General features: G+C 41.1%; 1 protein-coding gene across 4 annotated transcripts in view; it reads right to left on the bottom strand.

The window, feature by feature from the left end:
• The window catches only part of ZFAND6 (zinc finger AN1-type containing 6), a 57,335-nt gene that overhangs the window by 27,752 nt on the left and 12,395 nt on the right, over nucleotides 1-17,188 (bottom strand). Inside the window, exon 2 of one of the 4 annotated variants that reach the window (XM_039492512.1) lies at nucleotides 15,734-15,814. The exons of 2 other annotated variants lie outside the window; for them this stretch is intronic. The gene's annotated coding sequence lies outside the window, so the exon portion shown is untranslated. Of the gene's footprint in view, nucleotides 1-9,725; nucleotides 9,804-15,733; nucleotides 15,815-17,188 lie in introns of all 4 variants that reach the window. One more of the 4 variants, XM_039492513.1, reaches the window with a different exon arrangement.

Genomic DNA, 17,188 nt, shown 5'->3' with positions numbered 1-17,188 from the left:
AGCTGCTGAAAATAAGGCACTTCAGGAACTCTGGTTCATCTCTTACTGCTAGAGCAAATTACATACAATGACCACTCAGAGGATAAGTGGTAAGCAAAAATCACTTTTTGTACAAAATGTATTCACATCAAGCTGCATTGTACAAAATGAAGTGGTGGTTCCATAAAGTTTCCCTGTTCTCATCAAGCTGCTCTAGCATGACAGAGAAAATCCATTGAAAGATGTGTAAGTATTAGGAATATCAGCATTATAACACGTACACTCAGTTTTCTTGAATACTAAGAAATCACATTTTGTTTACACCAGAGATTTAACAGAAGCAGAGCATGAACAAAAAAGAGTTTCATCAAAATGTTAGAATTCCAGAAACTACAGGCTGTTACACAGAGCTATTGGTTTTTACATAGTTTTTAGAGTACCACTTCTTTATACTGAAGCATCTGACATACCTGTTGCATTGCATAGGAGACCAAATGCCCCAGTCCAAAGATACAATCTCAGAGTTCTTTCCCAGTTTGTACATATTCAGTTCAGAGTAGTGAAATACAAATAAAAAAATCACAAGATGTGTTTCAGATGTCTATCATAACATCATTAATGTATTTAAACTGTTCATATTTCTGAAGAACTTGGAAACCAGAAATAACTTTGCAAAATTAGGGCCCTAAAAATCTCAAATCACATTTTTCCAAGTCAGCTTGCCTTGTCCCACTGGTGGGAGATTTTATGAGAAAAAGCTAATAAAGACAAGGCCAAAGAGCCTACAGTGAACTTGTCAAAGCAGTGTTGGAGAAGTAATCTTAAAGCAAAACCAGGAAATGTGTAGTTTCCAGAAATGGCAAGAAAAATTGCTGTTTATCATTTGACTGAAGTCACAGTACCAATAGCAGCACCCCTCTATTTTCCAATACTGAAGTACAGCATCAGTACTATACACAAGTCCTGACGAAGCCATAACATTGTGGCCCAAAGGTGAGTGCGCTAACTAGAATGTCATCAGGACACATTCAGAATTTAAGACTAAAGGGCACTGCTGTAACATTTTAAATTACTTTTACCCCTTCTATGACAGGAATGTTAAACTGCCGAGCCATACTTATAGAGCTACAAATCATAAGAAAATAAGAGCTTTGTCGCTAGAGCTGGATTCAGGCTGACCTCCCCAAAACAGGAAATAAAAATGCAAAATCATGCCTATAGGTTAGACAAATAGCAAACAATCCTCAGAGTAGGCATGCTTATTTTGCAACAAAATTTGAAGGCAGAGGTAGCTGGAACACTGGTATGAACTAAATAGTAATACAGGAAAAACAGGAACCAAAGTTGTTTGTACAAGCAAAAGACTAATTCTGAATAAATTTCAGACCCATAAATATGGACATTACATATGAGATTGTCTTATCCATCTCTGAAGGGACTTGTGTAAACATCTTTCTGGGGGAGGTCATGAGGAACAGTGGAATGATAAAGGAAACTTGAGAGGTATAACTGAGGGACACAAGGGATGCAAAGGGGATGGTAGGGAGGAAAAAGATACCCGATATCAGAGACTGTCTGGGACACGCTGTCTTACTGAAGTGTTGGGGGAAGCCGAAACAGAGAGGATGTGTTCTCACAGTGTAAAATTTTGCTATTCAGTTTAGCTAACCCAAGGGGTACCTATCTAGATTAGTTTAGGATTTTGAAGGATAAGATCAGATATGTTTTGAATATCATTTATAAAATGTAAAGCAGAGTAGCACAACTCCAAAAGCTGTCTTAGATCCTGTGTTTGAAAACAGTTCTAGTTTTGCAAGATGATATTCTGTAAAGGAAATTCAAACATTTACAAAATTAGTAGTTTATTTTGAGCTTCAGTGAATCAAATATTCTAAGGGTATGTCTACACTGCAATGTAAGCCAGGGTTTGAACTCTGGGTCAAGCTTAACCCCTCTTCTGTCTACACACAAATCATACTAATCCAGGGCTTGGACCCAGAGTCCCAGAAGCCCTTGGGGGTAGGAGTATTTATCTACACTGAAGTAAAACACCTGCAGCTGACCTGTGTTAGCTTACTTGGGCTGAAGCTGTGGGGCTATAAAATTGCAGTGTAGATATTTGGGCTCAGAACCCTGGTTTTTTGCCCTTGCAAGGGGGGAGAGTCTCAGAGTCTGGGCTGCAGTCCAAATGTCTACACTGCTATTTTTAGCCCAGCAGCCAGTGTCAGCTAATCTGAGCTCTCAGACTCAATGCTGCAGGTTTTTTAAAAAAAAAAAATCACAGTGTAGACTGCCCATAAAGGTATGCCTACACTGCAGTTAGACACCCGCAGCTGGCACATGTCAACTGAGTCAGTCTTGTGGGTCTTGGGCTGCAGGATTATAAAACTGCACTGCAGACATTCGAGTTCAGGCTGGAGCCCAAACTCTGAGATCCTATAAGGAGGGTGTCACAGCCTGGGCTCAACATCTACACTGCAATTTTACAATCCACTGCCCAAACCCCATGGGCCTGAGGCAGCTGACATGGGCCAGATATGGCTGTTTAATTGCAGCGTACACATACCCTTCTCTCTCAAAGCAGCAAGGGCCTCACTTACTTTAAACAGATATTTAAACCTAGAGGAAAGAGGCAGTGATAAAAAGCTGTTTTAACACAAGTTCTCAAGAGATACCTGTTGCAAAGAATTTTGACAGCAAGAACAGAAACTAAGAGCAGTTGCTGCATAAACAGTACAGTGTAGAATTTGAAAGTCAGTTTATAGCATTGCAGTTGTACAACAACTAGCACAATGGAATCCTTGGTGCTACTCCAATACAAATTGTATCATTTAAGTTAACAATTCAAGACCTGGGGATATGGTTAACTTTCAGGGTTATTGCTATTACCACTCACTATAGTATGCTATGTTGCTTCCATCTGGAGTTGTGCACCATGTCTAATTTAAGTGTACAGAATATACAATATTCTCACTGTGATCACATGCTACATGGGGCACTCAGCTGAAAGTTACTGCCTTGCCAACTGTAGAGAGGATATGCAGGGACACATTTTCAGCATAGTGAGAAATATAAGCATTCAATTCCCTGTGGCAAGAATTACTTTTCCAATTTTCTACAATGCACTTAAATTTATCCATTGACTCAGAGAGTGCTCCTCTATTTTTGTATTTGGGCATCCAGTAACTTATAAGGTACATTTAAAAGCCTGTTCTCCAATGATTGTAAAAAGTGAGTGTAACCATAGGATAAAAGTACTGATTCTGCATGCTAGCAGAGACAGACTTGTGCTCTATGTAGCTTGAAAGGTGGTCTTTCACCAACAGAAGTTGGTCCAATAAAATACATTACCTCATCCACCTTGTCTCATGCAGTTTAGTTCACCAAAATCCCATCTGCACAAGTGAAGTTTAATTATTCATTGCCCATTACACAAGCTGTCAACTTGCACTTAAGCATGGGGGTACTGGTTGACTGGCACATCACAAGTCACACGGAAATGAAAGTTGGCCTCCTTCCTCAGTTTCCTTGTAGATATCCAAAATGCCAACTGCCATACATTAGGCAGGGAGCACAAAGCTGAATATGTATATAGTCTCCCTGAAATGTACCTTGGGGATCATTTACAAAAAATAGGGAGGCAGGTCAGATTTCATTATCAGCCTCAGATCTCAGTCTTGTCCATCCAGGATTTGTGTTATGTCAAATCAGCACCTTGTCTCAGAGGGAGGGGTGTTTATTTCACTATATTGAATCTCCAATAGTTTGCGTTTATGTAGTGACTTGCCTTTTGAAGGTTCCCAAAACACACCACCCTGCTAAAATATGAGCACTGCTGGGGCAGCCAACTGAAATCATGCAACAGTGGTATAGGAAAGCACATTTAGCCAAGGACACTAAGGCTATGGGCTGGTCTTCACTACCCAGGAGATCCATGCTGCTGCAATTGATGCAGCAGCTGTCGATTTAGTCCCCTCCTACCCCCCAGGACCCCTGCCCCATCCACTCCCCCTGCTCCTTGACCACCCCTGGAACCCCCTGCCCCGGACTGCCCCCCGCTGCCCCATCCAACCCCTCCTCTCCTTCCTGACTGCCCCACCCCAGGACCTCTACCCCATCCAACCGCCCCTTCTCCCTGACACACCCACTGGAACCTCCACCCCCATTCAACCCCCCCTGTTCCCCACTCTCTGTCTGCCCCCACCCCTATCCACACCCCCGGCCCCTGACCACCCCCCTGAACTCTCCTGACCTCTATCCAACCCCACTCCCTGTCCCCTTACCGCGCTGCCTGGAGCACTGGTGGCTGGCGGTGCTACAACCGCACAGCCCGGCTGGAGCCAGCCATGCACCACACAGCACAGAGCACCAGGTCAGGCCGGCACTGCAGCTGTGCTGCCCCAGGAGCTCGCAGCCCCGCTGCCCAGAGCATTGTGCCCACAACGCAGTGAACTGAGGCTGCGGGGAGAGAGGACAGCAGGGGAGGGGCCGGGGGCTAGCCTCCTGGGCCAGGAACTCAGGGGCCGGGCAGAAAGGGCCTGCGAACCAGATGTGGCCTGCAGGGTGTGATTTGCCCACTTCTGCCTTAGATATTCAAGTCCAGGTCAATTCCCCTTCCTCCTCCCATCATCCCCCTACTCATTTACCATCCAGAATATTTAGATCAGCAAGTTAAGATCACAACGGTCTAAAAACAGTATCGCTGGATGCCACCGTTTCCCGACTTAATATGATGGCACCCATGTACAGAGTTCTTTCCATAACACTACATAGAAAAAATGTGGTCACATGGCAAGAGGAAGCAGATAAAGGGGGTGGAGGAAAAAGAAAATCTGTAGAACTAACAATATGCATGCCAAATTTCAATTCAGTCATTTTGCTTGCAGGTTATATAATACCTTTCCTTGTCTTTTGTGCTTTTAAACTGTAACCTCTGAAACAGGGCCTGTCAGTCTATGTATCTGAAGTGGCAGGCATCCTTTGGGGGTATTTATTAACAGTACTAAGTACTCTCTTTCCTCACTGTTGGTAAGTGATGAGGACAAAGAACATATGGGATACTGTCTTTATGGTGACAGTAACATTTCATCGGGCAGGATGTCCAAGATCAACAATGCTTCACAATTTGACCAGCTGCAGCCTTCACCAGTAAAAAGTACTTCTGCCTCAACCACTGGGATCTCCTTAGAAACATGTACAGTAACAAAAGATTGAAAAAGGTAGACACAAGCTTGTTGAAGAAACAAACATATAGATAAATCACATGATTAGGTCAAGTGAAGTTTCGTTATTTAAAAGACCTACCCTACCATTGCTGAAAAACATTAATTTTTTAAAAAGCTAATTTAGATGTAAAAGTCAATTTTAACCATTAAAATCTATTTTGTGAGGCATATTTCACTCCAAGTGGAAGGAGCCTTCTGGTCAATTAAGGCTTACCAAAGAGTTTCAACCAATTCTTATGACAGGATAAACAGCGTTCTAGGGCCTTGACAGTGAGAAATTAAACTGTCATCAGGGCTGAGGCAGGGACATGAGGATTCTCCAATATAGGGGACAGGCTGATATCACTTCCAGTATCTGTGATTGTGCAATGAAGAATTGATGTAAAAATTAGAAAGAGACGGGGATAAATGGGCAACAAACAGAACCATGCAAGGACTGGTTTATGTACTGTGCATACAAAACTTAGGCCATAGGTCACACTGTGACTTTGCAGAATGGCAAGCTAATAGCTGTAGTAAAATCAAACTAAACATTAGCCATGTCAGTCTGAAATCTCTAAAATGCAGTTTTGTAGACATGTACAAGTTGCTTTTTCTGGCAAGTTAGAAAAGTATACTGAGCAATTCTACTTAAATATACAAGAAAAAGATAAACAGAGGGTGGGATATAACAATGGAGAGAGAGAGAGAGAAAGAGAACAGATGAAATTGAAGGAAGATACATGATGATTAGTTAAGAGAACAGTGTGGCATTAAGAAGGATAAAAAGGACAGAACAGAAGCAAGTTATCTTTTAAAATGCAAGAGACAGAAATTTAGTTGACTGTCAATATGGTACATAACTCCTAGTTTTAAATCAAACTTGCAATTTGTACTACACCTAGGAAAAGGCATCAATATTTAAAAGTTGGGCCAGACCACAAGAATTACTTAAATATAGTGAGATGAAAGCTTTCATCCTTTCTGTCCTGACCTCTAAATCTTACTGGGAAACTGATTTGTTGTAAATTAGTTGATAGCTCATTTTTAAATAGAAGAGAGAATCTTTGTAACATTTACAGCAAAGTGTCTTTTTAATAGAAGTCTACTGTTTAAAATCAGTTGCTTATGTGTTCTGTTAAATAATTCATAATCCCCCTCTTTAGAATCCCTGCTGCTCTACCGAGATGGTCACAAGTCTCGTTTTGGACTGTCATGTTTCACCACCTCTTAATAGGGTTGCCAACTTTCTAACCACAGAAAACTGAACACCCTTGCCCCACCCCTGCCCCTTCTCTTCTCTGAGGCCCATCCCTCCATCGCTCGTTCTCCCCCACCCTCACTCGCTCATTTTCACTGGGCTGGGGCAGGGGCTTGGGGAGCAGGAGGGGATGAGGTCTCCGGCTCGGTGTGAGGGGTCTGGGGTGGGGCAGGGCCAGAAATGAGGGGTTCAGGGTGTGGGAGGGGGTTCTGGACTGAGACAGGGGGTTGAGGTGCAGAAGTGGGTAAGGGATCTAGCTGGGGGTGCAGGCTCTGCAGTGGGGCCAGGACTGAGGGATTTGGGGTGCAAGAAGGGGCTCCGGGCCAGGGTTGAGTGTGTGGGATGGGGCTCTGGACTGTGGCAGGGGGTTGGGGTGAGGGAGGGGATAGGGGCTCCAGCTGCAGGCTCTGTGGTGGGGCTAGGGATGAGGAGTTTGGGGTGCAGAAGGGGGATTAGGGCTGGGGTGCAGGAGTAGGTGAGGGGTGCAGGCTGTGGGCGGTGCTTACCTCAGGCGGCATGTGTCTCCGGTTCCTACGTAGAGGCACGGCCAGGACGCTTTGCACGCAGCCCCCAGCTGCAGGCACAGCCCCTGCAGCTCTCAATGGCTGCAGTTTCTGGCCAATGGGAGCTGCGGAGCCAGCTCGGGGCAGTGGCAGTGCATGGAGCCCCCATGGCCACCCCCATGCATAGGAGCCAGAAGGATATGTCGCTACTTACCGAGAGCCGCATGGAGACAGGTAGGGAGCCTACCAGCCCTGCGCCAACTGGATTTTTAACGGCCCAGTTAGTGGTGCTGACCGGAGCTGCCAGGGTCCCTTTTTGACCAGGTGTTCCAGTCGAAAACTGGACACCTGGAAACCCTACCTCTTAATAAAGTGGGATTTTTATACTGTGTAGTGATTACATGACCAACTTATCTTTGAATTTTACTCAGCCAAACTTTACAACTGCAAAGCAACTTTATTCCAAGATTTAATACTAATATCCAGCAGTATCATGCAATTATAGTTAGAAGTATCCCAACATAAAAAGCCTAATGCAGTTCTTAGAAAATTTGAATTATATAAACTCCCCTGCACTGACAACAAAAGCTAGCTGCCTTAGTAAGCTGCTTACCTGAATTCAGAGAAGCTAGACAGGAAAAACCACCTTCAACTTCTCATTTTGCATTCTCATCCTTTAATAGACACACCAATTTATCCAAAAGCTGCAGATCTCTTGTTAAGAAAGGTTCACTGTATTGCCACACCTGTCCTACTAAGCTGCTTTAAACGATGTTCTACTGGACAATAAAAGTACTACAACATTAAGGACATAATTCCATGAGGCTGTACTTCTGAAAGCAACTTCATTCACTCCACCTCCTACAAGAGTTTAATGCAAAAAAGTAACCAAGTTTGTAATCTGATGCTTAGCCTTATTTCTTTTGCCACTAGATACACAATATGACCAACTGGTTAAATCAATCTACACATTTCTAAACACATTTAGTTCTAAGATATATAAATTACTCCTTAGTTTGAAAACTACTACTATCAGCTTGATTTAGTCCCAAATGCCTGTAAAAATAGGATTTATGGGAGAAACTTAAATAGTCCAATAGTCCAAAGTTGTGTTAGTACTCAACAGCCAGAAAGTGAAAGTGTCTAGTCTATTTTCTTTGCCCAAGTTAAGTGTAGCGCAGACACACATTCATGGTAGAAAATAGTTATGAGTAAAAGACATTCCGAAGTCCAATGCAGGGCATTCAAGTATGCTGGCAATAGCTAATTTTTGGCCTAAAAAAATACTAATTTTAAGCTCCTACTGTAAAGGTGGCTTTGAATTTGTATTTATACATCTCCCCAACACCTCATGTGGCTACACAAATTAGCACTATAAATCATAGGAGGCACACCATAGCATTACTGCCGTAAACACGGGCTTCTTAAACTGTTTGGGTGGTTGTCAGAGCCTGCCAGGTCAGCCATGCTGTTCAAAGTTTGGTCCAGCAAACATGGTATTACTGCATATTAGGCTATTCTTCAGGATGTGGTATTTGTCAGTGTCATGATACAAATGTGTCACAGCACAACATAAAATGGCTAACCAGGAATCACCCTGTGCACAGGAAGCCTAAATTCGGAATGCAGAGACCAGTTCAGGTTCTGCAAATCTTGACAGGTTAACAGCAGAAGAGGTAACTTCTACGGATTTCCCATTTCAAAACTACTGTATGGGAAGTAAATATTCACCCTCTTACACCCCTCCTCACCACCTTCTGGCAAAAATGAAGCTTTCAATCCCTATAGCTTGTTTAGCATGTAAGGGCTTGTCTACACTGGCACTTTACAGCGCTGCAACTTCCTCACTCAGGGGTGTGAAAAAACACCCCCAAGCACTGCAAGTTTTAGCTCTGTAAAGTCCCAGCGCCGGTAGCTGTGCTCCCAGCGCCGGTAGCTGTGCTCCCAGCGCCGGTAGCTGTGCTCCCAGCGCCGGTAGCTGTGCTCCCAGCGCCGGTAGCTGTGCTCCCAGCGCCGGTAGCTGTGCTCCCAGCGCCGGTAGCTATTCCCCTCGTGGAGGTGGGTTTTTTTTAAGAGCACTGGGAGAGCACAGCGCTTTAACGTTGCTAGTGAAGACTCGCCCTTAAGTTCAAGGCTTCAGTTATTTGACAAAGAGCCTCAAGACGTTGCCTGAAGTGGACTTAAAGGGGTGGGGGAAAGAAATGAGGTTTTAGCTCATTTTGTTTCTTCATGCTTAATAAAACCTTTTAAAAAAGCTCTCTGTATGTAACATTAAAAGTTCATGTCTTGTTTACCCCATTTTACCTGCAATATTATGAACAACTAGAGAACTAGGAGCATAACAAGCAAGTGAAGCCTGATTGAGGGAGGGCAATGCTTTTCATTTAGACTGTTTAAAATGTTGTTTTTGCTAATCCCTATTTAACTCAAAAGCCCTATAAACACAGTTGAAATAAGAGATCTGTAAAAATGTATCACCTGTCCCCTACCCTTCAGTTAAGGGTTGAGAAGTTACCACACATATCTGAGGGTATGTCTACACTTTGAGTTGGAGGTATAAATTCCAGCTCAAAGAGACACACTCATGCTAGCTCAATAAGGACAGAATATAGCCGCAGCAGCACAAGGGGTTAGCTGCCCAAGTACGTTCCTGGGTCTTGGATGGGTATATAGTCAGGATGCCTAGTCCCTCCCACTGCTCATGCTGCTATACACTATTATTAGCACACTAGCTCAATCAGAACTACCAGGGGTGTGGCTCCTTGAACTGGAGTTTACCTCTTCATCTCAAAGTGTAGACACACCCTCACACATCCAACAAAATCAGGGAAGAAGGACTTAACATTTCTGATATTTCTACAATAAAAAAGACAAAGCAGAAAAAACCAAAAACACGTTATGTTGAAGAAACGTTTCAAGCCTCTGTTATATACATCTTAATGGGCCAAAGCTATTTTTTATTGCTTTACAGGTCATTTTATTGATTGACTATTTTCACACAACTTTGTTACAGTACAATCAACCTCTTCCGCAGCAAAATTCCACACCATGGCAAGCCAAAGATATCCACTTGAAGTCCCTGATCTTATGTATGAGCTCGGTACCTCCAGTACCCTATCCGTAATCCACTTGCTGGCAGCACAGCACCAACAGCCAAAGCTGCCCCTTGGATCCCCACTTAGGCCCTGTCTTCACTAGAAAAATAGCTACACATGGTAGCTAACACCTAACATGGCAAACGTGGTAAAAATTCTAGTATGGACAAGGCAGTTTTTACAAACATATTAATACTACACCACTTTTCCTACTTTGGACAACCTTAAAGCAGTAGCTTCACCATGAAGGGAGTTCCATGAGAAATGCAATACAGCCCCAAGTTGTACTATCTTTCCCAAGTACTGTAGTTTGCATAGAGCTGAAGGGGGAGCCAGGTGGGGCAGTGTGCTTCAGCTACACCCATGCTCAATGCAGGACCACAACCACTACTCCATGGAGTGACTTCAGAAGGTAGGTGGGAGGAAGAATGGGTCCTTTTCCATGAATGGATGAAGAAAGCATGATCTAGCCCTAAGTGTCAGTTAGGAGTTTAAACTTAAAGAGAATGTAAACTTCACTTACATCAGATGTGTAAATTTCCATCTTGACATAAGTAGTATGTACATGAATCTCCAAACACAGAATATACACCCCTCTGTGTGTAGAAGACTTGTCTGTGTAAGATGATGTTTTACTAGTAAAAATTGTTGGAATAACTAGCAAATCTATGCAGATTGCTTAGCTATAATCCTGAATATAGGCAAGAATGCCTGTTGTATCTTGATACAGAAGTTCTCCAGCCACGCCAGCAAAGTGGTACATTTATCCTTTAGGGCCAATCAGAATTATATACATGAGGTGAAGACTCAGAAGTGACCTGTTCAAAAGTTTAATGCATCAGGAAAATTACTGGTCCCATCTTTACTAGCTAAGTAGATCATGTACAAGAAAAATTAAAGAATGGTTGCTTCAACCACTGACTGGTTTGAAATAAGTTAAACTAGAAAAGTCTGCTGAAAATGTGAGCTAAGTAAAAGAAGCATTCTGCATAATTAGTATTTAATATTACACAAATATGTCTGATTTTGCTTGTGTGCATTAAATATACATACATATAATACAGGCTTAGTTTGCACAAGTATAAGCCTGTAGTTTATTTTTTCTTTCATTTGAAACATGAACTCTGGTCACTCAATTAAGGCCTAACTTCAGTTGAAAGATGTTTGTGATACTTTGCACTTAAAGTCAACTTTTGTTGAAGTACTCCCTTTCTGCTGTAATTAAAGAGTAGCAATTTAAATAAGAGGCATCTGGCCCAAGGGCAGTTAGAATGGCCAGTAGAGCTACTGATGAGTATTAAAAATATTTCCATAGTTTGATGGTCACACATTTTGTAACAATACTTTCTAGGAGTAAAACACATTCCCAAAAAATTTTAGAAAGTGAATGAAATTATTCCATAATAAAGATCAGAATATGTAATAAGTGTATGTAAGCCTATAAAATACTGAACCAAGTCTGAGATGCCACTGTAATAGGATGTTCTTAGACAAAAATGAAAACAATTTATGATCCAAATTTTTTTAAAAAGAAAATTAACTAATGGAAAATTGAAAATGTGTGAAGTGTACCATGTTGACCATGTCTAATTATCTTGTGAAGTGCTTTGCACTGTCACTTGGAAGATCCTGGTTTGATTTTCGTGTCTGTTCTTCTATTCCCCAAACTTCCAGGTACTGCCGCATCTTAGCTATTTGTAATGTATCCATCAACTTGGTATTTAAGCATTAATGTTAATCAATGTCAGAGAACATAACATAGTATTTCTTTGATCCCCGGGAGCAGGTGTGTATGAATACATCTGTGCGTGCATTCACATACAGACACTGTTTTGTGAAGGGGGGGGGGGAATTAGGGAAGGCTTTTTTATATTAAAAAAAAAGAAAAAGAAAAAAAAGTATGCCTTGCATTTGAACCAAATACCCAGACTTGGGCACTATCTGATCTCTCTGTCTAGGAATACAAAGGGATCACAGTAAAAACACTTTGCAATACTCAATAGGAACTCCTCTCCATAATACTAAATTTATAGCATGTTCCAAGCCTGAAGACCCTTGGGACACTGAGAAAAGGTATTACAAAAACTCATCCCTACATATGAAAGCCAAAAAGGCGGGGGGGGGGGCGAAATGAAGATAACCCTCTCCCTGCTCCCAAGTAACAAGTAACTACTACACTATGCTCAAGTAATACACAAGATTTGGAGTGGTACTGTATTGATTAGTTTTGAAGGAAGCTCCATCTTCAGCAGGAAGGACCGCAAGAGGAATGAATTTCCTCCCCTGGCCCCCTTTTGTTTTTGTTTGTTTGTTTTAAAATCAGAGCTCTGATGGTCCTTAATACAACTTCCCAGAATATCAAGAGAAAAGGGGAGTGGGGGGGGGGGACTTAGAAAACATTAAATCTAGCTTTTAAGCCTCTTTGCATACACTGTTCCAAATACACCAAAATCTGTACAAAGTGTTCTTCTCCTTTTTATGTATAAACACAAAAAATAAATAGTATCAATCTTAAGTGACAAACATGGACATGACTTAAAATTAAGGCAGATGACTTTAAACAAATGTTATCATTGTATAATCTAGTAGCAACTGTCACATTCAGTTAATTCAAGTCTCATCAGAACCAGAAAAGTCAGAGTTAAAAATAAAGCTCTTTTGGAGTTACAAAACATTATAGAAAACAGCAGCATGATCCTCAATTTTTTACAATTAACACAACTAGGTAAGATACTGTTGTACAACTTGACTTTTTCAAATAAAAATATCAAACTTTAAACTAGCAATAAATGATAAAAGAAACTCAATCAAGTTTGCATCTCTCAACAGCTTATTTCCTGCCCAAAGAGCCCTTTTGTTCTGCTTCCCCGCATACATTTTAATATTCTGCCAGCACTGGAAAACAAAACAATCACAAAATTTGGCACACACATAAGCATAAGTGCCTTAGAGGGTAAAATGAAGAAATACAACAAGATTAGAACAAACAAAAAAATCCTACCAAGAAAATCTGCACAATTTTCTGTTTGCTTCACCCCAGATTAACTTCACTGGAAGCTGTACTCCTGAGCAACCTAACCTGAACAGAAAGCCCCACCTTCTTTAGTTCTACTGGCTGATATGGAAAAAACTCCACCCTTTCACTAAAACTTGTATCTGTGATTGGTAAAACTTAATATCCATTATTTAAAGAACTTTTCCTTGCTAGCATGTTAGGTTAATCTGGTTAAAACACCCTGGACAAGCTGGTTTCTTAAAGAAACAGCACACAAGCCTTTAGTTGTGCCAACCTAAGGTATTTTATTACATTATTTTGACTAGCTGGATACCAATTAACATTACATAAAACTGAACAATACAAGCCTAGATTTTGCTACTCCAGATCTTGAACATAACCCTCAAAACCATATGGATTCATAGGGTTTTATCTAGAAACATAAAGGTGATGTTAAAGAATACATACTTTTGACAAATCTGATCAGTCTATTACTAAAGAACTAGATGTACGGTAAAACTTCATGAAGTGAAATGGAAAGAATTCTATCTATATAAAGCTTAACTGCTGCTTGCTTTTTAATATAGGATAAAATTTAATTCAAGCTCCAGGAATAAATTCACTATTTAAAAACCACATAATAAACTAACTGAAAAATTAAGTACACAATATGTAACTTTCAAGGTATGATTTAGTAGTCTAAACTTGAAAATATGAAGTCAGTCAATTGTTTCAACCTGCTTTCTTCTGCTAATTTAAGACATGACTCAGCAAAAGTGTTTTCCATCGTTTGAAAGCCAACATCTGGATGTTACCAGGGTCTAGGTATGTTTCTGTGTCAGAGACAGTGAGTGGTTTTTATTTTTTGCTGATTCAATCTTTGTTTGTTTATCTAACACTATTTTAAAGCTATTTTTAAAAAAGAATTGATTTTAATAATTAGATCTGATAATTAGCTTATGATTAAATATTCTATTTGGCTGATCTTTACACTTCATAACTGAATAATACAAAATGCTGTCAGTTTGCATTAACAAGATTTTAGGCATCACTGGAAAAAAAAAAAAAAAGAAATCTGAACAGCTCCCTCCCCACCTGACAGAAAAGTCTACCTAACTGACAAGCCTGACATTCAAGGGGAAAAAGTTGCACAGAATAAAGAGGCATCTCGCATTAGGTCTCACACATGCACAGATCACTTCAGGAAGACCTCTCCCTGACTCAACCCAGAAAATGCTGTAATCTGCGGACTGACAGATGAACAGGACACCTGCCCCCTTTTAGTGCCACCACAGTTTACTCAGTTAAGTGTTGTATTACATGAAAGATTTTCATGGGTTTAATATTTCATCCATTTCAAACTCTACCCAGGATGGTACAAGCTGTGAATTATCTGCACATTTGTACTTTTTGTCGGGTTTTGTTGGGGGTGGGGGGTACGGGGTGGGGTTTTTGTGGTGTTGTTTTTTTTAATACAAGGGAAAAGCTAGAGCAGGAGAGACAGGAGGAGGAAACAAGGATCTCCAGGGAGAACAGCCAATTCCCAGACCTCTTGTTCTCACGCCTCTTTCCTCAAGACTCCATTGCAGCAGCTTTCCTTCTGAAATAATTAAGGTCTAGGCCAGTGTTTCCCAAACGTGTGACACCGCCTGTGTAGAGAAAGCCCCTGGTGGGCCGGGCCGGTTTGTTTACCTGCCATGACCGCAGGTCCGGCCGATCACGGCTCCCACTGGCCACGGTTCACTGCTCCAGGCCAATAGGGGCTTCTGGAAGCAGTGTGGGCCAAGGGACGTACTGGCTGCTGCTTCCAGCAGCCCCTATTGGCCTGGAGTGGCGAACCGCGGCCAGTGGGAGCTGCGATCAGCTGGACCTGCGGTCATAGCAAGAAAAACAAACCAGCCCGGCCTGCCAGAGGCTTTCCCTACACGTCCCAAGTTTGGGAAACACTGGTCTAGGCTATACTGCAAAATGGATGCCAGTTTCAACAGTGTTGAGGGATAACTGTTTTATATAGGGTCTCCAAGATTGTATTTGTAGAGCAATGGGCCCTTTTCATCTACAATAGCAAAATAGTTTAGAAGTCCAAGATAACGTAGTATTTTGCTGTGACTAAATTATTACCCACATTCGAGGGGAATATTTACAGCAAAATACTAGGCTGAATTTTAATGCATGCACCACTTTCTAACAAAGGCTTTTTTTAAATAAAAAAGGGGGGGCTAACTTTAAGAAGGCTCTACAGCTGCACAATGTATTCTAGTGCCTAATATACTAACTGAAAAAGTCAGTTCAGAGGCCTAATCCCAAGATGCTTTGCGAGGGATCTGTACTTTGAATGCACACAACATTAAGACTAAAGTTACTCAGATCCTCTTCATATAGTTTCACAGCTGTATTGCAAAAGACAGCATTAAATCATAAAACTGCCACGCAATCTAAGCAATCGATGGCAAGAACATAGTTTAGGCAAATAAAAAGCAACATGAGTAAGACTTGTAAAGGGGCACAATGATACCTAGGACAAACTTCTAATTTTCAATTTGGAGTTCATGAAGTTGTAGGTCTGTGAGAACAATAGCTACAGTCAAAAAATCTTATCATAAAAACCACCCTGCTCTGGAAAGGCAACAATCTTCTGCCCTAAAAATAAGTTTTGTTGCTTACATATACAACCTTATATTGTATTTACATAGTACCTTTCTTCCTGAAGAATCCCAGAGTGCTTTAAAAATCCATACCTATCCATCACCACAGAAATGCAGCCACCATCAGATGATCTACAACATCCAAATAAATAGCACACTGCATAGTAGTGAAAGGGGAGACAATTTTGTCCAAGGATACCCTACTTTTACTAAGTGGGCCAGGGAATAGTTTGCTGCCCTTGTGAAGTAAACAGACACCCCCCCCATACACACACACAAAAAAGTCAGAGAAGTGGGGTAAGGATATAACTGGCTTGGATTCTTATTTATTACATATCAAAGTTCGTGTGTGACTACAGCTGAATTTAGGGGTTAGAAATCCAGGTTGAAATTTTGTTGCTCAAATCCCTGTCCAGCCTCAAAGAAAACCACAATCAGGATTGTTGGAAATCAGCACGAAGGACACTAATTTTATAGGTTTAATTTCTGCACACATCCTATATTTTTCTGGATCACAGTCTGGAGAAATTCACTTTATTTCAAACTCAGAAGAGAAGTTAAGCCTCTGCTGCTCTTGTAACATCTGCAGAGACAGCAGAGTGAAACTGATGTGATCATCGTAGTTGCAATCTGCTACTTAATTAGGGAAGCTCTGAGCATAAGCAACTTGAAGACAAATTCAAATTTTAGCTGCTACTGTAACTTGCACTGGAGACAAGAGTAAGAAAAGAAGGTGCCTTAGTCTCACTTGATTATTTTAATTGTAGAAAACCCAGAAGTCTATTTCTAGTGCAATATTAAGATACATAAAAGATACAGCAAGTTAGTGAGACTAGATAGCTCAGGAAAAGAACTGAGCCTGTTACATGTAAGTCTCCAGTTCAAACGGAACAGAATGAATGGTAGTGATCAAAAGCTTTCATCTGAAGGCTGTTCAGTGATCTATGTAAAAACATGTCAGTCTCAGTCCAGGTCCTATGGACATGTGTGAATCACAAAAATTGGTGCCATTTGTGAAGCAGTCTTAGGAAAAACATAACACTTACCTCTAGGTTTCTACAGGTTAATAAATGGCAAAGCAACATAGGGAACTACAGCTTTCATGTGCTGTACCTGCACTGTGGAAAAAAGTCTTCAGCCTCCAGGACTATTATGGGATTCATTCTTGGGTGTGTTTTTTAAAGAAATGCAGCTCTAACTTTTAGCCTGCTTTCCACCGTTATCTGCCTTTTAATTTTAAGTTATGGTGCTAGTTATTTAGCTTGCAAATTCTTTCCCACTCCAGGCAAATTTCAAAATTTATGAATATTTACACAAACAGTGATTATGCTTTTGAAGTTGCTATATACAAAAACTTTACTATTCTTAATAATTTTGAAAATAGTATACCTATTGATCACCAGATTATCTCTGAATACTCTAATTTATTCTATAAAAATAGCCATTCTCTCAACAGATGACTTACATGTACACTAGTGCCATGACTACATGAACATTCATATCATT

This window comes from Mauremys reevesii, linkage group 10 (genome assembly GCF_016161935.1).
Source record: "Mauremys reevesii isolate NIE-2019 linkage group 10, ASM1616193v1, whole genome shotgun sequence".
Classification (NCBI taxonomy): Eukaryota; Metazoa; Chordata; order Testudines; family Geoemydidae; genus Mauremys; species Mauremys reevesii.
The sequence above is the reverse complement of the archived record's forward strand: the minus strand, read 5'-3'. Positions and strand labels throughout refer to the sequence as shown.